We start from the raw sequence: 26247 nt of genomic DNA on the forward strand, positions 1-26247 counted from the left end.
CCAGAGAGGGAGACTCGTTCATAGCCCCTGAGGCCGCCCTACAATCCACAGCTATCCTGGACACAACATCCAGAGACAAAAGCCTGAGGAACCACCTCCCACTTGCCCATCTTTCAATAGCCGAGAAGCTCCCCTCAAGGTCTGTAGGTCCGGCCTGCCATACCCTCGGTGCCACATCTAAGCCGAGTTTGTGTTTTCAGTCCTCTGTGCACACAGCCAAGACCAACACACTCTCTAGGCTAAGGCCTATGGAGCCACACCTCAGGACTGTGCCTGTCCTCTCAAAGGGAATTCTGCTAATTCCTTTTGACACAACCCTACAGATTAGGAGAAACATCTAAAGTCCCCGAGGTCATCCCAATAGTGTAGGACTTCCAGGACAAACAGGGGCAATCTGATAAAAGCCGAGCCACTACCTCCACTTAGACCCGCAGACTGTGATATCCATAGAAAAGAAGATTTAACAGGACAATCACCTAGGCCCTAATTGGATCCATTGCTTTTATTTCCAGGCATCTCTGCTCAGAGGCCTTCATTCCAATACCTGCATATGGGGGTTTCCGGAGGTACCAATCAGAACAAATCTCATCTCCACATGGGAAACTTGTGCTATGGAGCTGTGACAAAACCTCTAGTTAGGAGAAACCTTCAGGTAACAGGAGCCACTGCCCTGTTCCAAGGTCTCCATGGACACAACCCCACATTATGACCCATCCTTAGGAGAGTCCATTTCAACTAAAGCCCCTCGGTTGGTCCACCAGAGCCAGCAGTTCGAACCTGCCTTGTTGCTAGGATAGAATTGAAATGAGAGGCGGGCTCTTCAGGCATTCATCCTTAGAACCCTGCTCTTGCATCATTCCTTATGGGACATCCTGGAGCCATCCAAAAGGTTTCGACTGTCCCGCAGAAGGAGTCGTTTAGGATTACAGCATCTCACAACTCACATCATGGGAAAACTTCTATGGGCACTTGATGCCCCCAATCTTCATGAATGTGGATCATGGACAGAAACTCTACCCTGAGCTAATGGCTGATCCTCGCCTTGACTTCAGATGCAGGAGATCTTGATTCATCTCTTCAGAGTGTGCCTGCCGTGTCCTTTCCATGAAACCTAAGCATAGCTTGTGTTTTCAGACTTCTGTCCTCACTCTCCTGACCACACGCACTCCAGTTTGGGAATTCTGGAGCCACAATGCAGCACTCTACCTGCACTCCAGAAGAAAAACGTTACCCTATGGGTCTACCCAGAAATGACAAATGAGGATCAACCTGCACGCCACTCGACTGTATCCCAATTATATAGTCTACACTGGGCACTAATGCCCTGTCTGACACAGCCTGAGCCCGGACCTCTTAACCGTCATCCGGACAGCTGGGGCCACATCTCAGGACTGTGACTGCACTCTCTAAGGGAATTCTGACTATTCCATTGGCCACAACCGCACAGATTAGGAGAAACCTCCAAAGTCCCTGAGACCATCCCACTAGTGTAGGCCACCCGGGACAAACAGGGTCAATCTGACACAAGCTGAGCAACGACCTCCACTCAGAACCTTACACATATATGCCCAGAGAAGATTGAATTGGACAAGCCCCTAGGCGTGAATGGGATCAGTTGCTTTGGATTCCAGGCATCACTCCTCAGATGCCCGGTTTCCAATACCAGCTTATGGGGGCTCCTGAGGGACCAATCAGAACAAATCTCTTCTCCACATAGAATCTTGCTCTTTGGAGCTGTGTCAAAACCTCCAGTAATGAGAATGCTTCAGGGCCCCAGAGCCGCCGCCCCATTCCAAGGTATCCATGGACACAAACCCACATTATGACCAATCCTCAGGGAAGTCCATTTCAACTCAGCCCCCTTGGTTGCTACCCAGAGCCAGCAGATCGAACCTACCTTGTCACTAGGAGACAATTGGAACGCAAGTTGGGCCGCCCAGGCATCCATCATTAGAACCCTGCTCTGGAGAACTTCCTTATGGGACATCCTGGATCCATCCAACAGGTCTCAACTGTCCCAAAGAATGAATCCTTGCAGTCTGAAGCAACACATACTCCCACCGTCGGAAAACCTCCATAGCCTCGTGATGCCTAACCACGTTCATGATGGGACCATCACGGACAAAAACTACAAACTGAGCCAACATCTGATCCTACGTCCCCAAACCTAAGCTGAGATAGTGTTTTCAGACTTCAGTCCCAACAGCCCTGGCCCACACACCCTCCCACGTGGGTCCCCTGGATCCACAACTCAGGACAGTGCCTGCCCTATCCAAGGGAATTCTGCCCATTCCATTGGTCACTACTGTACAGATTAGGAGAAACCTTCAAAGTCGCTGAGGCCATCCCAAAAGTGTAGGTCGCCCAGGACAAACAGGGGCGATCTGTCACAAGTTGAGCAACTACCTCCCCTCAGACCCATAGACAGATGTGCCCAGAGAAGAAGATTGAACCGGACAGGCACTTAGGCCCTAATTGGATCCATTGCTTTTGTCTCCAGGCATCTCTCCACAGAGGCCTGGTTTCTAATACCAGTATAAGGGGGTTTCCTGAGGTACCAATCAGAGGAAATCTCATCTCCACATGGGAAACTTGTCCTTTGGAGCTGTGTCAAAACCTCCATTTCGTATAAATATTCAGGTTGGCTGAGCAATCGCCCCATTCCAAGGTCTCCATGGATACAAACCCACATTATGATCCATCAGCAGGAGAGTGCATTTCAAATCAGTCCCCTCGGTTGCTCTCCCAGAGCCAGCAGATGGAACCTGCCTTGTTGCTCGGATACAATTGGAATGTGAGGCGGGCTCTCCAGGGATCCTTCCTTAGAACCCTGCTCTGGCATCATTCCATATGGGACGTCCTAGAGCCATCCAACAGGTCTTGACTGTCCAGCAGAAGGAATCCTTGCGGATTTGGAGCATCTCACAATTCCTATCGTGGGAAATCCTCCAAGGCCTCTGATGCCCCCTTCCCTTCATGAAAGGGCCATCCTGGACCGAAACTCAAACCTGAGCCAACATCTGATCCATGCCGTGACTTCCGATGCACAAGATCTAGTTTCAACTCTGCAGAGTGTACCTGCCGTGCCCTCGTCCTGAAACCTAAGCTGAGCTTGTGTTCTCAGACTTCTGTCCACACACTCCTGGCCCACAAGCCCTCCAGTTTGGGAATTCTGGACCCACAGTGTAGCACTCTGCCTGCCCTCCAGAAGAAAAACTTTGCCCTATGCGGCTACCCAGAAATGCAAAATGAGGAACAACTTGCAAGCCACTCAACTGTACCCAAATTATACAGTCTAGCCTGAGCCTTTAAGCCCTGTCTGACACATCCTGAGCCCAGACCTCCTGACCGACTCAAAGACAACTAGCCAGACACAGAGTACATCGGACCCTCCATGGCCTTAGGTAATCATCTCTTCCCAACCTCGGTCTTCAGGCTTCAGAAACCTAGACTGTATCTCAAATCACTTCCCAGGGGTGACCGTGATGAAGAAATCAGAACTCCTTCTTCCCCCTGGCCAGAACATTGTGGTTGGCATATTGTCCAATGTTCATTGTAGGAGAAACTAGCTGGCCCATGAGTCCCCGCCCATGCTTGAGGGCCACGATAGGCACAAACATACATTGTGACCCTCAGGGTGACCCCTGTCTTCAAGTAAAGCCTCTCAGTGGCTCGAACGAAAGCCCACATATGGGGCTTGCCATGCCCCAAGTCTCCCAATCTTAACCAGTGGTCGAGATATCTAATCACTCCAGCTCAGGGCTCTGCTCTGGAATCCCTTTTTGGTGGGACACCTGATGAAAATAAATACAGAAAGGACTCCTCCCATCCACAGAATGACCCCAACCACTTGGGATCGGGACAAATCCCCAGAGAAAAAGACTCTTCCATGGGCCATGAGGCCACCCTGACATTCCAAGGCCAGCGTTGACACAAATTCCAGAGACATAAGCCTGAGCAAGCGCCTTACACTCACCCTTTGTTCATAGCCTGAATAATTCCCCGCACAGTCTGTAGATCAGGCCTGCCATAGCTACGTCCACAAACATAAGGCGAGTTTGTGTTTCAGACTTCTGTATGACAGTCTTGGCTCACACACCATCCAGGCTGGGGCCCCTGGAGCCACTTCTCAGGACTGTTCCTGCTTCTCCAAGGGAATCCTGCCTATTCCATTGGAGAAAAACCTAGATATTAGGAGAAAACTCCAGGGTACCCAATGCTGTTCCAATAGTGTAGGCCTCCCAGGACAAACAGGGGCAATCTTTCCCAGGCTGAGCAACTACATCAACTCAGACCTGTACACAGATATCCCAAGAGAAGATTTAAACGGACAGGCACCTAGACCCTAATTAGATCCATTGCTTTTGTATCCAGGCATCTCTCCTCAGAGGTCTGGTTTCTAATACTAGCATATGGGGGTTTCCAGAGGTATATATCAGAACAAATCTCTTCTCCACATGGGACTCTTGCTCTTTGGAGATTTGTGAAAAGCTCCAGTTAGGAGAAACCTTCAGGTCCCTGGAGGCACTGCCCCATTCCAAGGTCTCAATGGACATAAACCCACATTTTGACCTATCCTCAGGTGAGTACATTTCAACTCAACCCCCTCGGTTGCTCCCCCAGAGCCAGGAGATCGAACCTGCCTTTTTGTTAGGAGACAAATGGAATGCGAGGTGGGCTGCCCAGGCATCCATCCTTAGAACCCTTCTCTGGAGAACTTCCTTATGGGACGTCCTGGATCCATCCAACAGGTCTCGACTGTCCCGCAGAATGAATCCTTGCGGTTTGGAGCATCACACACTCCCATTATGTGAAAACCGCCATGGCCTCGTGATGTCCCCTTACCTTCATGAAGGGGCCATCATGGACAGAAACTTCAACCTGAGCCAATGTCTACCCTCGCCCTGACTTCAGGTGCACGAGATCTCGATTCAGCTCTGCAGTGTGCCTGTCCTGCCCTTGCCCCGAAACCTAAGCCTGGTTGTGTTCTCAGACTTCTGTCCTCAAATTCCTGGCACACAAGCCCTCCAGTTTGGCAATTTTGGAGCCACAATGCAGCACTCTGCCTGCGTTCCAGAAGAAAAAGTTTGCCTCAATGAGGCTACATGGAAACCATAAATGAGGATCAACCTGCACACCACTCGACTGTACCCCTATTACACAGTCCAGCTTAGGCAGTAATGCACTGTATGACACAGCCTGAGTCCGGACTTCGTGACTGACACCCAGACAGCTAAACGCACACTGAGCACATTGGACCCACCATGGCCTTAGGTCATCATCTCTTCCCAACCTCGTTTTTCAGACATCAGAACCTAGACCTTATATCCACTCACTGCCCAGCGGTGAACGAGATGCAGAAATCAGAAATTCTCCTTCCCCGTGGCAAGAAACCTTGTGTTTGGCATGTTGTCCAACATTCAGTGTAGGAGAAACCAGCATGTCCCATGAGGCCCTGGTCAAGTTTGAGTGCTGCGACGGGCACAAACACATATTGGGACCCTCAGCGTGAGCCCTGTCCTCAAGTAAGGCTTCTCAGTGGCTGGAACAAGAGCCCGCATATGGGGCATGCCATGCTCATAGTCGCCCAATCTTAACCAGAGTTCGAGATGTCTTGTCACCCCTACTCAGGACTCGGCTCAGAATCCCTCTTTGGTGTGACACCTGAGGTAAAAAAAATACAAAAGGGACTATTCCCATCCACAGAAGGAAACCAGCCACTTGGGATTGGTGCAAGTCTGCAGAAAGAAAGACTCATCCATGGCCCATGAGGCCAGCGCAACATTCCACGGCTACCATTGACACAAAATCCAGCGATAAAAGCCTGAGCAATCACCTCAAACTCACCCTTTGTTCAAAGCCCAAAAAATTCTCTCACGGTCTGTAGATTGGGCCTGCCATACCTATGTCCTCAAACCTACGCCAAGTTAGTGTTTTCAGACTTCTGTCCCCACAGTCCTGGCCCACACACCATCCAGGCTGGGGCCCCTGGAGCCACACCTCAAGACTGTGCCTTCCATCTCCAAGGAAATTCTGCCTATTCCATTGGACACAACCTGACAGATTAGGAGAAACCTCCAAAGTCCCCGAGACCATCCCAATAGTGTAGGACGCCCAGGACAAAGAGGGGCGATCTGTCACAAGCTGAGCCGTGACCTAAACTCAGACCCATAGAAAGATATCCCCAGAAAAGAAGATTGAACCAGACAGGACCCTAGACTGTAATTGGTTCCATTTCTTTTATTTCTAGGCATCTCTCCTCAAAGGCCTGGTTTCCAATGCCAGCATATGGGGGTTTCCAGAGGTACCAATTAGAACAAATCTTGTCTCCACGTGGGAAACTTATCCTTCAGAGCTGTATAAAAACCTCCAGTTATAAGAAACCTTCAGGTACCCGGAGCCACCGCCCTATTCCAAGGTCTCAATGGAAACAAACCCACATTGTGACCACTCCGCAGGAGAGTACTTTTCAACTCAGCCCCCTCAATTGCTCCCCCAGAGCCAGAATAACAAACCTGCCTTGTCGCTAGGAGACAACTGGAATGTGAGGTGGGCTTTCCAGACATCCATCCTTAGAACCCTGCTCTGGCGTCGTTCTATATGGGAAATCGTGGAGCCTTCCAACAGGTCTTGACTGTCCCGCAGAAGGAGTTCTTGCAGATTGGAGCATCTCACAACTCCCATTGTGGGAAAACCTCCATGGCTTCGAGATGCCCCCCTACCTTCATAAAGGGGCCAGCATGGACAGAAACTCCAGCCTTGACCAATGTCTGATCCTCGCCCTGACTTCAGATACACTAGATATCCATTCAGCTCTGCAGAGTGTGCCTGCCGTGTCCTCGACCTGAAACCTAAGCGTAGCTTGTGTCAGACTTCCATCCTCACACTTCTGGCCCACAAGCCCTCCAGTTTGGCAGTTCTGGAGCCACAGTGCAACACTCTGCCTGCCCTCCAGAAGAAAAATGTTGTCCTATGGGGCTACCCAGAAATGACAAATGAGGATCAACCTGCACGCCTCTCGACTGTACCCCAAATATACAATCTAGTCTAGGCACTAATGCTCTGACACAGCCTGAGCCCGGACCTCCCGACCGACACCCAGACAGGTAGGGCCACACATTAGGACTGTGACTGCCCTCTCCATGTGACTTCTGCCTATTCCAATGGAAACAACCCTACAGATTAGGAGAAACCTGCAAAGTTCCTGAGACCATCCCAGTAGTGTAGGCCGCCCGGGACAAACAGGGACTATCTGACACAAGCTGAGCAATGCCCCCCACTGAGAACCATAGACAGATGTGTCCAGAGAAGATTGAAGCAGAGAGGCCCCTAGGTGCAAATTGGATCTATTGCTTGGGATTCCAGGCAACTCTCCTTGATGTCTGGTTGCCAAAACCAGCTTATAGGGGTTCCTGAGGGACCAATCAGAACAAATCTCGTCTCCACATGGGAATCTTGCTCTTTGGAGCTGTGTGAAAAACTCCGGTTAGGAGAATCTTTCAGGGCACTGGCACCACGGCCCCATTCCAAGGTCTCCATGGACACAAACCCATATTATGACTTATCCTCAAGAAAGTCCATTTCAACTCAGCCCCCTCGGCTGCTCCCCCAGAGCCAGCAGATCAAATCTGCCTGGTTGATAGGAGACAATTAGAATGCGAGGTGGGCTGCTCAGGCTTCCATCCTTAGAGCCCTGCTCTGGAGAACTTCCTTATGGGACATCCTGGATCCATCCAACAGGTCTCTATTGTCCCCCAGAATGAATCCTTGTGGTTTGTAGCATCACACAATCCCAACATGGGAAATCCTCACCCCGAAACCTAAGCCTAGCTTGTGTTCTCAGACTTCCGTCCCCACAATCCTGGCCAAAAGCCCTCCAGTTTGCAATTCTGGAGACACAATGCAGTACTCTGCCTGCCCTCCAGAAGAAAAACGTTGCCCTATAGGGCTAACCAGAAATGCCAAATGAGGAACAAACTGCATACCACTCGACCGTACCCCAGTTATACAGTCTAGCCTGTGCACTAAAGCCCTGTCTGACACAGCCTGAGCCCAGACCTCCCGTCTGACACCCAGGCACCTCGCCGTACACTGAGCCCATCGCACACATAATGGATTTAGGTAATCATCTCTACCCAACCTCGGTTTTCAGGCTTCAGAACCTAGACGTTATCTCCACTGACTGCCCAGGAGTGAACGTATGCAAAAATCAGAACTCCTCCTTCCCCACGGCCAGAAACCTTGTATTTGACATGTTGTCCAACGTACATTGTAGGAGAAAGCAGCATGGCCCATGAGGTCCCACCTATCCCTGAGGGCCACGATAGGCACAAACACACATTGTGACCCTCAGAGTGAGCCCTATCCTCAAGTAAAGCCTCTCAGTGACTGGAAAAAGAGCCCGCATATGGGGCTTGCCCCTATTCCCCCAATCTCAACCAGATTTTGAGATGTCTAGTCACCTCTACTCAGGGCTCTGCTCTGGAATCCCTCTTTGGTGGGACACCTGAGGTTAAAAAAAAATACAGAAAGGACTCCTCCCATCTACAGAATGACCCCAACCACTTGGGATCGGGTCAAATCCCCAGAAAGAAAGACTTGTCCTTGGCCCTTGAGGCCACCCCGACATTCCATGGCCAATCTTGACACAAAATCCAGAGACAAAAGTCTGAGCAAGTGCCTCACACACACCCTTTGTTCATAGCCTGAAAAATTCTCACGGTCTGTAGATAGGGCCTTTCATACATACATCCCCAAACCTAAACTGAGTTTATGTTTTCAGACTTCTGTCCCCACAGTCCTGACCCACACACCCTGAAGCTTGGGCCCCTGGAGCCACACCTCAGGACTGTGCCTGCCCTCTCCAGGGGAATTCTGCCCATTCCATTGGCCACAATCGTACAAATTAAGAGAAACCTCCAAACTCCCCGAGGCCATCCCAGTAGTGTCAGTCGCCCAGGACAAACAGGGGTGATCTGTCACAGGCTAAGCAACTACCTCCACTCAGTCCCAGAGAAAGATATCCCCTAGAAGAAGATTGAAACAGACAGGCACCTGGGGCCTAAATGGATCCATTTCTTTTGTTTATAGGCATCTGTCCTCAGAGGCCTGGTTTCCAATACCAGCATATGGGGGATTACTGAGGCACTCATCAGAAAAAAATCTCATCTCCACATAGGAAACGTACTCTTTGGAGCTCTGTCAAAACCTCAGGTTAGGAGACTATTTCAGGGCCCCAGATCAAGCATACCATTCCAAGGTCTCCATGGACTTAAACCCACATTATGACCCATCCTCAGGAGAGTCCATTTCAAATCAACCCCCTTGGTTTCTCCCCCAGAGCCAGCAGATCGAACCTGCCTTGTTTCTAAGAGACAACTGGAATGGGAGGCAGGCTGCCCAGGCATCTATCCTTAGAACCCTGCTCTGGAGTCGTTCCATATGGGACATCCTGGATCAATCCAACAGGTCTTGAATGTCCCACAGAAGGAATCATTGCAGATTGGAGTATCTCATAACTCCCATCGTGGGAAAACCTCCATGGCCTCGTGAGACCCTCCCCTTCATGAATCGGCCGTCATGGACAGAAACTCCAACCTGAGCCAACGTCTGATCCTAGCTCTGTCTTCAGGTGAACGTGATATCGAATCATCTCTGCAGAGGGTGCCTGCCGTGCCCTCACCCTGAAACCTAAGTCTCGCTTGTGTTCTCAGAATTTGGTCCTCCCACTCCTAGCCCAGAAGCCCTCCAGTTTGGGAATTCCAGAGCCACAATGCGGCACTGTGCCAGCCCTCCAGAAGAAAAACGTTGCCCTCTGGGGCTACCCGGTAACCACAAATGAGTATCAAACTGCACGAAACTCGACTTCATCCCAATGATACAGTCTAGCATGGTCACTAATTCTCTGTCTGCCACAGCCTGAGCGCACAACTCCCGACCCACACTCAACAGCTGGGTGAACACTGAGTACATCATACACGCCATGGCCTTAGGTCTTCATCTCTTCCCAACCTCGGTTTTCAGGATTCAGAACCTAGACCTTAACTCCAATCACTGTCCAGGGTTGAACGTGTTGCAGAAATCAGAACTCTTCCTTCCCCATTGCCAGAAACCTTGTGGTTGGCATGTTCTGCAACGTTCAGTGTAGAAGAAACCAGCATGGTACATTAGGCCCCGCCTAGCCTTGAGGGGCTCGTTGGGCATAACTATGCATTGTGAACCTCAGCGTGAGCCCTATCTTCAAGGAAGACCTCTCAGTGTCTGGACCAAGAGCCCATATATGGGTCTTGCCATGTCCCTATGTCCCCAGTGTTATCCAGAGGTCGGGTTGTCCAGTCACCCCTCCCCAGGTCTCTGCTCTGGAATCCCTCTGGTATACCTGAGGTAAAAAACAGAAAGGCCTCCTCGCTTCCCACAGAATGACCCAAAATCTTTGGATCCTGCCAAATCCCCAGAGAGGGAGAATCGTCCATGTCCCATGAGGCCACCTGGACATTCCACAGCCATCAGTGACACAAGATCCAGGGACAAAATCCTGAGCAAGTGCCTCACACTCGCCGATTGTTCATATTCTAAAGAGATCTCCTCATGGTCTATAGATCGGGTCTGCCATACCTATGTCCCCAAACCTAAGCGGAGTTTGTGTTTTCAGGCTTCTGTCCCAACAGCCCTGGCACACACACCCTCCATGCTTGGGTTCCTGGAGCCACACCTCAGGACTGTGCCTTCCCTCTCCAAGGGAATTCTTCCCATTCCATTGGCCACAACCTTGCAAATTAGGATAAACCTCCAAAATCACCGAGGCCATCCCAATAGTGTAGGCCACCCAGGACAAAAAGGGGTGATCTGACACAAGCTGAGAAGCTTCCGCCACTCATACCATAGACATATGTCTCCAGAGAAGAAGATTGAACCGGACAGGCCCCTAGGCACTAATCACATCCATTACTTTGGTTTCCAGGCATCTCTCCTCAGAGGCCTGGTTTCCAATACCAGCATACGGTGGTTTCCAGAGGCACAAATAAGAACAAATCTCATCTCCCCATGGAAAACTTGCTTGTTGGAGTTGTGTCAAAACCTCTGGTTAGGTGAATTCTTCAGGGTCCTGGTGCACTGCCCCATTCCAAGATCTCCATGACACAAACCCACATTATGACCCATCCTCAGGAGAGTCCATTTCAACTCAGCCCCCTCATTTGCTACCCCAGAGCCAGCAGATCAAATGTGTCTTGTTGCTAGGAGAGAATTAGAATGTGAGGCCGGCTGCCCAGGTGTCAATCCTTAGAACACTGGTCTGGATAACTTCCTTAAGGGAAGTCCTGGAGCCATCCAACAGGTTTTAATTGTCACACAGTAGGAATTGCGGTTTGGAGCATCTCACAACTCCTATTGTGGGAAAATCTCCATGGCCTCGTAATGTGCACCCCCCCTTCATGAAGGGGCCAGCATGGACAGAAACTTCAACCTGAGCCAATGTCTGATCTTCGCCCTGACTTCAGATGCATGAGATCTCGATTCAGCTCTGCAGAGTGTGCCTGCTGTGCCCTTGCACCAAAACCTAAGCCTAGCTTGTGTTCTCAGACTTCCGTCCTCACTCTCCTGGCCCACAAGCCCTCCAGTTTGTGAAATCCAGAGCCACAGTGCAGCACTCTGCCTGCCCTCCAGAAGAAAAACTTTGCCCTATGCTGCTAATAAGAAACCTCACATGATTATCTAATGCACGCCACTCAACTGTACTGCAATTATACAGCCTACCCTGTGTACTAATGCCCTGTCTGACACAACCTGAGACCAGACATCCCAAATGACGCCCAGATAGCTGGCCTCAAATTGAACACATTGGACCCATCATGGCCTTAGGTTGTCATCTCTTCCTAACCTCGGTTTTCAGGCTTCAGAACCTAGACCTTATCTCCAATCACTGCCCAGGGGTGAACGTGATGCAATAATCAGAATTCCTTTTTCTCCATGGCAAAAAACCTTGTGGTTGGCATGTTCTCCAACGTTCAGGGTAGGAAAACCTGCGTAGTCCGAGAGGCCACGCCAGTGACTGAGGGCCGCCTTGGGCACAGAAATGCATTGTGACCCTCAGCGTGAGTCCCGTATTCAAGTAGCGCCGCTCAGTGGCTGGACCAAGAGCCCGCATACGGGGTTTGCCATGCACATAGGTCCCGAGGCCTTACCAGAGGGCAGTATTGCAGTTGTCAGTACCCACTGTTCCGCTCTAAAATTCCTCTATTGCGATGCCTGAGACAGAATACAAGACTCCTCCCATCCCACAGAATGACCCCAAAATCTAGGGAGCTGGGCATATCACCAGAGAGGAAATACTCTTCCTCAGCCCATGAGGCCACCCCTATATTAAACGGCCATCATGGACAAGCATCCAGAGACAAAAGCCTGAGCGGCGGCCTCCCACTCGCCCTCATTTCATATGCCGAGGATATCCCCTAATGGACTGGAGACCAGGCCTACCATAACCTCGGCCCCAAACCTGAGCCGAGTTTGTGTTTTTGGATGTCTGTCCCCACAGCCCTGGCCCACACAGCCTCCAGGTTGGGGCCTCTGGAGCCACACCACAGGACTGTGCATGCTCTCTGCTAGGAAACTTTGCCCATTCCATTGGCCACAACCCTACAGAATAGGAGAAACCTCAAGGTCCCTCAGGACATCCCACTACTGTAAGCCGCCCTGGACACAAAGGGGCATTTTGACACAAGCTGAGCAACTACCTCCACGAAGACACACAGACAGATATTCACAGAGAAATAAGATTGAACTGGACAGACCCCTAGGTCCTAATCTGAACTCTTGCTTTGGTTTCCAGGTGTACTCCTCAGAGGTCTGGGTTCGAATACCAGCATATGGGGCTTTGTTGAGGCACCAAAGAGAATACCTCTAGTCTCCACATGGGAAGCTTCCTTGTTGGAGCTGTGTCAAACCCTTCAGGTTGGAGAATCTTGCAAAGACCCTGAGCCACCACCACTTTCCAAGTTCTCCATGAACACCAACCCACATTATGACCCATTCTTAGGAGAGTCCATTACATCTCAGCCCTCTGTGTAGCTTGCCCAAGATCCCACAGATTGAGCCTGCCTTATCCTGACCAGTCAACGGGAATATGAGTTGGCGTTTCCAGGCATCCATGGTTAGTCACCAGCTCTTGAGTCTTTCTGAAGTTGCGTCCTGGAACTATCCAATAGGACTCAACTGTCGTGCAGAAGGAAACCTTGAGGTTTAGAGCAGCTCACAACTCCCCACATAGGGAAACGTCTCTGGCCTCATGACAGCCCCACCTGCTTTAGGAAGGGGCCATCATGGACGCAAACTCTAGCCTGAGGCAACGTCTGATACTCGCCCTGACCTCAGATGCAGGAGACCTCGATTCAGCCTCTGCAGAGTGGGCCTGCCGTGCCCTCGGCCCCAAACCTCACGCTAGATTGTGTTTTCAGGCTTCCTTCCTCACACTCCTGGCCAACAAGCCCTCCAGACTGGGAATTCCGGAACCACAACTCAGCCCTCTGCCTGCCCACCAGAAGAAAATAGTTGCCCTATGGGGCTCTCCAGAAACCCCAAATGAGGGTCAACCTGCTCAGACCTTGACTGCACCCCAATTGGATAGGCTGCCCTGGGCACTATTAATCTGTCTGACACAGCCTGAGGCCCGATGTCCCGACGGACAAGGATACAGCTGGCCTCACATCCAGCACATCGGACATGCCATGGCTTTAGACCGTCATCTCTTCCCAACCTGGTTTTTCAGACATCTGAACCTGGACATTATATCAAATCCCCACACAGGAGGGTACCTGAAGCACAAATCAGAACTCCCCTTCCCCATGGCTGTATAGCTTGTTGTTGGCATGGAGTCACACCTTCAGGGTAGGAGAAATTTCATAGCCCTTGAGTCCACGCCCAAACATGAGTGCCGACTTGGGCACAAACTCGCATTGTGACACTCAGTGTGAGCCCCATTTTGAAGTAAGGCCTCACAGAGCCTAGACCAAGAGCCAGCTTCTGGGGCTTGCCAAGCCACTATGTTCCCAATCCTCACCAGAGTTCGAGTTTTCCAGTCCCTATACCTGGGGCTCTGCTCTGGAATCTCTTTCTTGGAGAAATACCTGAGCCAGACAAAAGGCCTTCAACCTTCCCACAAAATGACCCCAAACTCTTGGGAGGTGGGCCAAATCCCCAAAAAAGGGGCACTCATCCATATCACCTGAGGCCACCCTACAATCCACAGCTATCTTGGATAAAACATCCAGAGAAAATAGCCTGAGGGGTCACCTCCCACTCGCCCTTCTTTCAATAGCGGAGGAGCTCCCCTCACAGCCTGTAGATCCGGCCTGCCATACCATCGGTGCCACACCTAACCTGAGTTACTGTTTTCAGACTTCTGTGCTCACAGCACGGACCCACACACCTTCCAGGCTAGGGCCTATGGAACCACACCGAAGGACTGTGCCTGTCCTCTGCAAGGCCACTGTGCCCAATCCATTGGCCACAACCCTACAGATTAGGAGAAATCTCCAAGGCCCCCGAGGCCATCCCAATAGTGTAGCCTGCACTGGACCAAGAGGGGCACTCTGACACCAGCTGAGCAACTATCTCCATTTAGACACTCAGACAGTATCCCCAGAGGCAGGAGATTGAAAAAGTCAGGCCTGTATGCCCTAATCTGAACCCTAGCTTTGGTTTCCACGTGTCTCTTCTCAGAGAACTGGTTTCGAAGACTAGCATCTGGGGATTTTCTGAAGCACCAAACAGAACCTCTCTCATCTCCACATGGGGAGCTTTCTTACTGGAGCTGTATCAAACCCTTCTGGTAGGTGAATTCTGCAGGGCCCCTGAGCCACCAGCACATTCCAAGGTCTCCATGGACACAAAACCACCTCATGACCCATCCTCATGAGAGTCCATTTCACCTCAGCCCCCAGGGTAGCTCGCCCCAGAGCCAGCAGTTCAAACATGTCTTGTCGCAAAGAGCCAGTGGGAATGCTAGGTATGCTGTACAGGCATCCATCCTTCGAACCCTGCTCTCCACTCCTTCCGTATGGGACATCCTGGAGCCATCCACAACGACTTGACTGTCCTGCAGAAGGAAACCTTGTGGTTTGGAGCAACTCACAAACTCAGCATGGGAAAACCTCCTTAGCCTCATGAGACCCCCACTTCATGAAAGGGCATCTTGGCACAAACTCCAGATCAGCCAACGTTTGATCCTCACCCTGACTTCAGATGCAGGAGATCCTGATTCAGCCTCTGCAGAGTGGGCCTGTTGCGCTCTTGGCCCCAAACCTCACCCTAGCTTGAGTTTTCAGACTTCAGTCCTCACACTCCTGGCACACAAGCCCTCCTGACTGGGAATACTGGGGCCAAAAAGAAGCACTCTGCCTGCCCATGGGAAGAAATACATTATCTATGGCGTTGTCCAGAAACCCAAAAGGAGGATCAACCTGCTCGGCCCTCAGCAACACTCCAATTGCGTAGGCTACCCTAAGCACTAATGCTCTGTCTTACATAGCCTGAGCCCAGATCTTCCAACAGACTCTGAGACAGCTGGCCGCACACCCAGCACATCGGACCTGCCATGGTCTTAGGACATTCATCCCTTCCCATCGACCTGCATGTCTTCCTGGAGGTATGTTCTGAGGCTTGTCAGACTGCATTTTTCCAGAGCGGCCTATGGAATTGGGGTGGGCTTAGAGGCCTTGCAGGTTTCTGCTAATCTAGAGGGCTTGGGAAACTGAGGCAGGCAGAATTTCCTCAGAAGAACAGGCCCAGTGATGTGATGTGGTTCTGGAGGCCCCATCCTGGGGTCCATGTGGGTCAGTACTTTGGGACCAAAGTCTTCAGACACAAACTCGGGTAAAAGTTAGGGGGGAGGTGATGGCAGGCCGATCTACGGACCATGAGGGCAGCTGCCCGGGATTTGAAATTCATACAGCTGGGAGGCAGGAGCACAGGCTTTTCTGTCTGGATTGTCTGTCTAGGATGGCCATGGAGTGGAGGGGTGGCCCCATGGGTCCAGGGGAGATTCTACCTCTCTGGGGATTCTGCCCAGCACCCCAGAATTTGGTGTCTTTCTGGGGGAAGGGGAGAGCATGATTTTCCATCTCAGAGGTCCCATCCAAACAGGCATTCCAGAGATTGGTTCTGCATCCGGGCACTTGGATAACCCCACCAAGGCTTAGGATTTGAGCCTAGGACCATGGCAGGCCCACTCTTTGGACTCCTTGTCCAGTTCGTGATCGAGCTTGTTGGAAAGGGTTTTAGGGGGAGGGTCAAAATGACTGTTTGTGCCCAGATATCCATCCTGAGTCGGCATGGTCTCTAGGGCCATGCACCTGGCTCCCACTCTGAGGGTTGGACTGCCATCTCATCATTTAGTGTCCCTGCCATGGGGAAGGGCATCATTTCAGCTTTAGGGTCCCCCATGGGCAAGAATTTGAGATAAGTTTTGGGACAGTTACTTGATTACCCAGGTTGCTTCAAGATGACAGCCTCAGGCCAAGGCAGGACCCATCTGCCGGATATGGGACCAGCTGTCTGGTTGGCTGACCAGAGGTCGGGGCTCGAGCTGTGTCAGACAGAACATTCATGCAGAGGGCGGCCTATGATATTGGGGTGCCGTTGAGAGCTGTGCAACTGGATCCTCATGTGGGGTTTCTGTGCAGACCCATAGAGCACTACTTTTTTCTGGTGGGCAGGCAGTTGGCTGCGTTGTGTCTCCAGAATTCCTAATATGAAGGGCTTACAGGCGAGGAATGTGAGGACAGAAGCCTGAAAACACAAGCTATGGTTAAGCTCAGTGCCGAGCACATGGCCGTTCCAATGTACAGTGGTTGTTTCGAGATCTCCAGCACCTAAGTGTGGTCGAGGGTCAGATGTCTGCTCACGCTGGAGTTTGTATCCATTATGGCCAAGGAATGGTGGGGTGGCCTCAAGAAGCCTTGGAGGTTTTCCTTTGCTGGAGATGTGAGCTGCTCCAAACAGCAAGGTTTCCTAATGTGGGACAGAGGAAATCCGCTTAGAGGGCTCCAGGTTCCCCCTTATGGAAGATTTGATAGCACAGGTCTCTGAATGGAGGTCTGGGAAGCTCACCTCCAGTTATCATTAGAGCTGAGGAACAGTTCAGGTTTGACCCGCTGTCTCTGGTTCCAAGTTCCAAGTGATCTGAGTTGATGGAAGTTCTCAGTCTAACGGGTCCCACTGCTGCTTCATGTCCAGGGAGACCTTAGAATGTGGCGGAGGACCTGGGCCCATGCTGGATTCTCCTATCCTAAGGGTTAGACCCAGTTCCCAGGAGAAATGTTTCCTTCTCGGGACAGGAGGGTTCTCTTGTATGGCTCACAGACCACAGGTTGGACCGTATATTGATTTTCCAGAACAGGCCCCTGGGGACAGAGGCTTCAAAACCTAAGCTAGGGTTCTGATGAGGTCCTAGGGGCATGGCAGATTCAATCTTCAGATGCAGCGCCATTGACCTGCATGTCTTCCTAGAGGTAGGTGCTGAGGCTGTGTCAGACAGTGCCTTTTTTCCAGAGCGGCCTAGGAAATTGGGGTGAGCTCAGGGGCCTTGCAGATTTCTCCTAATGTGGAGGGTTTGGGCAACTGAGACGGGCAGAGTTTCCTCCGGAGAGCAGGCCCAGTGATGTGCTATGGTTCTGGAGGCCCCATCCTGGAGGGCATGTGGTTCAGGGCTCCAGAACCAACATCTTCAGACACAAAATCGGGTATGAGTTAGGGGCGAGGTGATGGCAGACCCTGAGAGCAGCTCCTCGGGATTGCAAATTCAGACTGCTTAGAGGCAGGAGCAAAAGCTTTTCTGTCTGGATTGTGTCTAGAATGGCCAGGGAATGGATGGGTGTCCTCATGTGTCCATGGGGTATTCTTCCTATCTGGGGTTTCTGCCCAGCACCCAAGAGTTTGGTGTCTTTCTGGGGAAGGGGAGACCACATTTTACAGTGTCAGGGTTCCTTTCAGAACATGGAATCCAGAGATGGGTTCTGGGTCCTCGTGCCAGGGTAACCCCACCAAGGCTTAGGATTTGGGCCTAGGGCCCTGACAGGTATGCTCTGTGGGGTCCTGGTCCAGCTCACGCAGGGCCTTGTTGGAAATGGTTCTCAGGGTGAGGGTCGCACTGCCTGTTTGTGCCCAGCTGCCCATCCTGTGTGGGTGCTGTCTCTTGTTCCATGCACCTGGATCCCAATCTGAGGGTTGGACAACCATCTCAACATTTAGTATTCCTGCCATGGGGAATGAGGAGTACTCTTTTGAGCTTCAGGGTCCCCCATGGGCAGGAATTTGAACTATGTTCTCGAACAGGTACCTGGATACCCAGGTTGATTGGAGATGAAAGACTCAAGTCAAGGCAGCTCACACCTGTACAATATGGGGCCCTCTATCTGTGTGGCTTCCAGGTGATCGGAGCTCGGTCTGTGTCAGACAGAGCATTAGTGCACAGGGTGGCCTAATATACTGGGGTGCCATAGAGGGCCGTGAAGCTGTATCCTCATGTGGATTTTCTGCACAGACCCATACGGCACTTCTTCTTTCTGGTGGGCAGGCCGAAGTCTGCATTGTGGCTCCCAAATTCCCAATATGGAGGGCTTACAGGTGAAGAGTGTGACGACAGAAGTTTGAATAGACAAGCTACATTTTGCTCAGTGCCAAGCACATGGCCTTTCCAATGTGCAGCGCCTTTTTCGAGATCTCCAGCACCTGAGTATGGGCGAGGTCAGATGTCTTCTCATGCTGGAGTTTGTATCTATGATAGCCAACAAATGAGATATCCAGCACCTGAATAAGGGTGGATGAATGTTTGCTCACACTGGAGTTTGTGTCTATGATGACTGACAAATGGAGAGGTGACATCAAGAGGATATGGAGGATTTCCTACACTGATGCTTGTGAGATGCTCCAAACAGCAAGGTTGTTTTTTCTACTGACAGGTAGAGCCTGTTTTTTTGCTCCAGAGTCCCCCACGTGGAAAGTATGGATAGCAGAGCTCTTCCACATGCATGCCTGGAAAGCACACCCCAAATGACCATTGCAGAAGAGGAACATGGCAGGTTCCTTCTGGTGGCTCTGGGGCGAAGTACCAAGGCCTTGAGTTGACATTGAATCTCTTGAAGGTGGTTCACAATGCTGGTTTTTCACCAGGGAGATCTTAGAATGCGCTGGTAGCTAAGGTGCCATGCAGGATTCTCCTACCCCTACGGTTTAACACAGGTGGAAGAGCACGGTTTCCTTCAGGAGACAGGAGATGTAGTGTTGTGTGACTCAGGGACCACATGTTGTATCATAAGTTCATATTCCAGAACAAGCCTCTGACAACAGATGTCTGAAAAACTATCTAGGGTTCCAATGAAGTCCTAGGGGCATGTCAGGTTCAATTTTCAGACTCAGGACAGTTGACTTGGGTGTATGCCTTGATGTAGGTGATCAGAGTGTTTCAGAATGTGCATGTGTATCCAGTGCGGCCTCCAATATTGGGGTGTGCTCAGGGGATTTGCAGGTTTCTCCTAATCTGGAGGGTTGGGAAACTGTGATGTGTAGAGTTTCCTAGGGGATGGCATGCAGAGTGCTGTAGTGTGATTCCACGACCCCTTCCTGGAGGGCATGTGAGCCATGGTTATGGAGAGAAGTCTGCACACACAAACTTGGGTTAGGGATAATGGCGAGGTGATCGTAGTCCCAATGTGTAGACCTGGATGGCAGCTCATCAGGAACTGTAATTAGGGCAATGAGAAGGCGGTAGCACAGGCTTTTATATCTGGATTCTGCAGCCAGGATGGCCTCGGATGCAAGTGTTGTCCCATGAGTCCATCAGAGATTTTACTCTCTAAGGATCCTGGTGTCTCCCAATAGTTTTGCGGGTATTTCAGGGAAGGGAATAGTGCTGTTTTCCATCTAAGGGGTGCCCCAAAACAGGGATACAAAAGACGGGCTCTGGGTCTGAATGCTTGGAATATCCCACCAAGGGTCAGGATATGGGCCTAGGGGCATCCCTGGCTTAGAAAGGGGGTACTGGTGGTGCAACGGAGAGAGCTTATTTGAAGGCATTCTCAGGCTGAGGGTCACAATGCCTGCTTGGGCCCTAGGCGGTTCTCATGTGTGGTTGTGTTCTCATTGGCCATGCAACTGGCTCCAACTCTGTGAGCTGGACACCCATCCCAAAAGTTAGGAATCCTGCCGTGGAAAAGGTGGAGTTCTCTGTTGTGCTTCAGGTTTCCCCATTGGAAGGAATTCCAGCAAAGGTCTGGGGACATATGTCTAAAAACCAAGGATGAGTAGAGATGATGGAGTAAGGCCATGTTCAGTCCTACATGCTAGATAGGGGTCCCGCTCTCTGGGTTGCTGACACTAGGTCGGGACTCAGGCTCTGACAGACACTGTATGAGAGATTAGGCAGCCTATAAGTTGGGTTCCCTCGAGCGCCTTGCAGATTGATCCTCATGTGGGTTTTCTACGGGGAAGGAAGAATACTGTGTTGTGACTCTGGAATTCTGTATCCAGAGTGCTTGGGGTCCAGTAGGATGAGAATGAAATTTTAAACAAAAGCTATGGTTAAATTTAGTGCCAAGTAGAAGACTGTCCCCATCTGTAGCGGATTATGTGAGATATCCAGCATCTGAGTAAGGGAGGATATCAGATGTTTGCTCACAATTGAGTCTGTGTCTATGATGACTGACAAATGGAGAGGTGGCGTCAAAAGGGCAAGGAGGATTTCCAACGCTGGGGCTTGTGAGATGCTCCAAACAGCAAGGTTTCCTTCTACTGGACAGGGCGAGTCTGGTTTGTTTGCTCCAGGGTCCCCCATGTGATAAGTTAGGTAGTAAAATTCGCCCAGATAGATGCCTGGAAAGCACACCTCCATGGTCCATTTCAGCTGAGTAACATGGCAGGTTTGATCTGTTGGCTCTGGGGAAAAGTTCCTTCCAGCTTGAATTGACATGGATTTTTATGCTTTTGGAACACAATGTTGGTTGGTATCCATGGAGAAATTTGAATGTTGCTTGGTCAGAGGGCCATGCAGGATTCTCCTACACTGTATCTGGGACACAGCTACCAAGAGCAAGGTATCCTACTTTGGACAGGAGGGGTTCTTTGGTGTGGCTCAGGGACAGCATGTTGGAATATAAGTTGTTATTGGGGAACAGGCACCTGTGGACAGGCACCTGAAAACCTAATCTCAGGTATCAGTGAAGTCCTAGAGGAATGTCAGGTTCAATCTTCTGACTCAGGGCCTTTGATGTGAATGTCTGCTTGGAGTCAGGTGCTCATTGTGTGTCAGAATACACACTTGGGTCCAGAACATTTTTCAAAATGGAGATGGGCTCAGGGGCTTTGTACATTGCTCCTAATCTTTAGGGTTTGGGCAACAGTGAAGGGCAGAGTTTCCTTCAGGAGGATAGGCACAGTAGTCCAGTGTTGCTCTAGAGTCCCCTTCCTGAGGACATGTGGGCCAGGGGTTTGGAGACAGAAATCTGCAAACAGGAACTAGGGTTAGGGTGAGGGCCGAGGTAATCACAGGCCCGATCTGCAGTCCCTGAGCGCAGCTCATATTGTACTGAAATTAAGGTGTCGTGGTGGCAGGCTTTTCTGTCTGGAATGTGTGTCCAGGACGGTTGCAAAATGTAGGGGTGGATCATGTGGCCATGGGAGATTCTTCGTCTCGGGGGATGCTGCTCGGATCCCAAGAGTTTGGTTTCTCTGGGGGAAGGGAAGACTGCTGTTTTTGGTTTCAGGGGACACCCACAAGAGGGATACAGAGAGAGGTTCTGGGTGGGAGCGTGGATATAATGAAAGACAGTGAGGATTTGGCCCTAGGAACCTGGGAGGCCCGCTCTGCGGGCTCCTGGCCCAGCTACTGAGGGGGTTTGTTTGAAAGCAGGCTCATTCTGAGGGTCAAAACACTTGTTTGTGCCCAGGGAGGCTCACATGAGTGACCGTGGTCTTATGGCACATGCAGCTGGCTCCACTCTGAGGGTTGGACACCCATTTCAATAGCCAGGTATCCTGCCATCGGGAAGAAGGAGTACTCCTGGCCTTCAGGTTCCCCCATAGGCAGAGATTTGAGCTACGGTCTGGGGAGAGATGCCTGAATATCCAGGTTGAGTAGATGTGGCGGCTTTGCTCCATGGCAGGTCCCTCCTGCAGGATATGGGGTCCACTGTCTAAGTGGCTATCTGGAAGTCGTGGCCCAGGCTGTGTCAGACACATCCTCGGTGCCCATGGCGGCCTATGATATAAGGGTGCCTTCAAGGGCCATCCAGGTGGATCCTCATGTGGGTTTTCTGTTCAGGCTCAGCAGGCACTTTTTCTTCTGTGGGGCAGGCAGTATGCTGTGTTGTGGCTCAAGTATTCCCTATCAAGAGGGCGTGGGCAAAAGGAGGGTGAGGATGGAATTGTAAACACAAGCTAAGGTTAAATTCAGTGACAAGCAGAAGGCAGTTCCAGTGTGCAGCAGCTGATACGAGATATCCAGCATTGGAGTAAGGGTGGATATCAGATGTTTGCTCACACTGGAGTTTGTGTCTATAATGACTGCCAAATGGAAGGGTGGCATCACGAGGCCATGGATGATTTCTCAACGCTGTGACTTGTGAGATGCTCCAAACAGCAGTGTTTACTTCTACTGGACAGGTGGTGTCTGGTTTGTTTGCTCCAGGGTCCCCAATATGGAAAGTTTGTGTAGCAGAGCTCTCCCTCATGGATGCCTGAAAGCACAACTCCATTGACCATTGCAGCTGAGGAACATGGCTGGTTCGATCTGGTGCCTCTGAGGCGAAGTTCCAAGAGGCCTGAGTTGACATGGAGTTATACGCAGTTGGGTCACAATGCTGGTTGTTATCCAGGGAGACGTTAGAATGTTTGGGTGGTCACGGGGCCATGCAGGATTGTCCTGCACTTTATCTTGGACATAGCTACCAACAGCAAGGTGTGCTTCTGGGCACAGCAGGGGTTCTGTTGTGTGGCTCAGGGACCACATGTTGGAATATAAGTTGGTATTGGAGAACAGGACTCTGGGTATAGGATCCAAAAAACCTAAGCTAGGGTATCGATAAAGTCCTAGAGACATGTCAGATTCAATCATCTGAATCAGGGCCTTTGACTTAGATGTCTGTCTGGAGGCAGGTGCTCATTGTGTGTCAGAATATGCACTTGGGTCCAGAGCATTCTTCGAAATTGAGCTGGGCTCAGCGCCTTTGTACTTTGCTCCTAATATTCATGGTTTTGGCAACTGTGAAGGGCAGAGTTTTCTTCAGGAGGGTATGCAAACTCGTCTGGTGTGGCACCAGAGGCCCCATCCTGTAAGGCATGTGCGCCAGGGCCTTGAGGACAGAAATCTATAAACACAAACTATGGTTAGGGTGAGAGCTGATGTGATCACAGGCCTAATCCGCAGCGTGTGAGTGCACTTCATACTGTACTGAAATAAAGGTGTCATGGAGGTGGTAGTACACGCTTTTCTCTCTGGATTGTGTGTCTAGGATAGTTGCAAAATGTAGGGGAGTCTTCATGGGTCAATGGTAATTTCTTTGTCTCTGGGGATTCTGCCCAGCTACCTAGAGTTTGGTGTCTGGGGGAAGGGAAGACTGCTGTTTTCCATCTCAGGGGACCCCAAAAGTAGGATTCCAGAGAAAGTTTATGGGTCTGGGCGCCTGGAAAACACAAAAGAGGGTGAGGATTTGGCCCTAGGGACTTGACAGGCCTTCCCTGAGTCCTCCTAGTTCAGCTACCAAGGCAGTTTGTTTGAAAGCAGGATCATGCTGAGGGTCACAATGTCTTTTTGTGCCCAGGGCGGCTCCTATAATTGGCCATGGTCTCATGGAACATTCAGCTTGTTCCCACTCTGAGGCTTGGACACCCATCTAAAAAGCCAAGTTTCCTGCCATCGGGAATGAGGAGTACTCTTGTGCTTCATGTTCCCCATAGGAAGGGATTTGAGCTATGGCCTGGGGTGAGATAACCCTAACCTGTATTGCCCGAAGCTGTCACATCTACTCAACCTGGATATTCAGGCATCTCTCCCCAGACCGTAGCTCAAATCCCTGCCTATGGGGGAACCTGAAGCACAGGAGTATTACTCCTAACCGATGGCAGGAATCTAGGCTGATTAGATGGGTATCCATCCCTCAGCGTTGGAACCAGCTGCATGGCCTATGAGAACATGGCCACTCATGGGAGCCGCCCTGAGCACAAACAGGCATTGTGGACCTCATTGTGAGCCTGCTTTCATACAAAACTTCTTGGTAGCTGGACCAGGATCACACAGGACAGGCCTGACAACTCCCTTGGGCCAAATCCTAACCCTGGATGTTTTCCAGACACCCAGTCCCAGAACCTGTCTCTGTAATCCCTCTTTTGGGGGTCCCATGAGACAGGAAACAGCAGTCTTCCTTGCCCCAGACACAACAAACTCTAGGGAGCTGGGAAGAATCCCCAGAGTCGAAGAGCCTCCCATGGACACATGAAGAATCCCCTACATTTTGTGACTGTCCTAGACACACAGTCCAGACAGAAAAGGCAGTGCTATGGCCTCCATGACACCTTAATTTCAGTACACTATGAGGTGCACTCACGCCCTGCAGATTTGGCCTGTGATTACAGCAGCCCTCACCCTAACCATAGTTTGTGTTTGCAGATTTCTGTCCCAAAAGCCCTGGCTCACATTCCCTCCAGGATGGGGCCTCTGGTGCTACACTGGATGAGTGTGCTTACACTCCCAAAAATTCTGCCCTTCACTTTACACAATACCATGAATCTTAGGAGTAAAGTACAAAGCACCTGAGCCCAGCTCAATTTCAAAGAACGCTCTGGACCCAAGTGCATATTCTGATACCTGCCTCCAGACAGACATCCAAGTAAAAGGCCCTGAGTCAGATGATTGAACCTGACATGCCTCTCGGACTTCATTGGTACCCTAGATTAGGTTTTAAGGCTCTTGTACCCAGAGGTCTGTTCTCGAATACCAACTTATATTTCAACAAGCAGTCCCTCATCCACATAACAGAAACCCTACTGTCCCCAGAAGGATACCTTGCTCTTGGTAGCTGTGTCCAAGACTGAGTGCAGGAGATTCCTACATGGCCCCATGACAACCCCAACATTCTAACATCTCCCTGGATAACAACCAGCATTGTGACCCAACTGCATATAACTCCATGTCAACTCAGGCCTCTTGGAACTTCGCCTCAGAGGCACCAGATCGAACCTGCCATGTTCCTCAGCTGCAATGGTCAATGGAGTTGTGCTTTCAGGCATCCATGAGGGAGAGCTCTGCTACACAAACTTTCCATATTGGGGACCCTGGAGCAAACAAACCAGACACCACCTGTCCAGTAGAAGTAAACACTGCTGTTTGGAGCATCTCACAAGTCACAGCGTTGAGAAATCATCCATGGCCTCGTGATGCCACCCTTCCATTTGGCAGTCATCATAGACACAAACTCCAGTGTAGGCAAACATCTGATATCCACCCTTACTCCAATGCTGGATATCTCGTATCAGCTGCTGCACACTGGAACTGCCTTCTGCTTGTCACTGAATTTAACCTTAGCTTGTGTTTACAAGTCCATCCTCACCCTCCTTTTGCCCACGCCCTCTTGATAGGGAATACTTGAGCCACAATTCAGCATACTGCCTGCCTCACAGAAAGAAGTAGTGCCTGTTGAGTATTCCTAGACCCCACATTAGGATATACCAGCATGGCCCCCGACAGGACCCTAATATCTTAGGCCATCATGGGCATTCAGGCTCTGTCTGACAGAGGCTGAGCTACAACCTTCAGTCAGCCACGCAGTCATTGGACCTCATATACTGCAAGTGGGACCTGCCATGGCCCGAAGCCATCACATTTATTCAACTTGTTTATTCAGGCATCTCTCCCCAGACCGTAGCTCAAATCCCTGCCTAAGGGGGAAATTGTAGCACAGGAGTACTCTTCCTTCCCGATGGCAGGAACCCTGGCTAATGAGATGGGTGTCCAACCCTCAGAGTGGGAACCAGCTACATGGCCCTTGAGACCACGTCCACTCATAAGAGCCGCCTTGGGCACGAAGAGGCATTGTGACTCTCAGAGTGAGCCTACTTTCAAACAAACTCCCTCGGTAGCTGGACCAGGAGTCCACAGAGAGGGCCTGCCAGGTTCCTAGGTTCAAATCCTCACCTTCATTTGTGTTTTCCAGGTGCCCAGAACAAGGATCTGTCTCTGGAATTCCTCTTGGGGATGTCCCCTAA

This window comes from Neovison vison, chromosome 3 (assembly GCF_020171115.1).
Source record: "Neovison vison isolate M4711 chromosome 3, ASM_NN_V1, whole genome shotgun sequence".
Lineage (NCBI taxonomy): Eukaryota > Metazoa > Chordata > Mammalia > Carnivora > Mustelidae > Neogale > Neogale vison.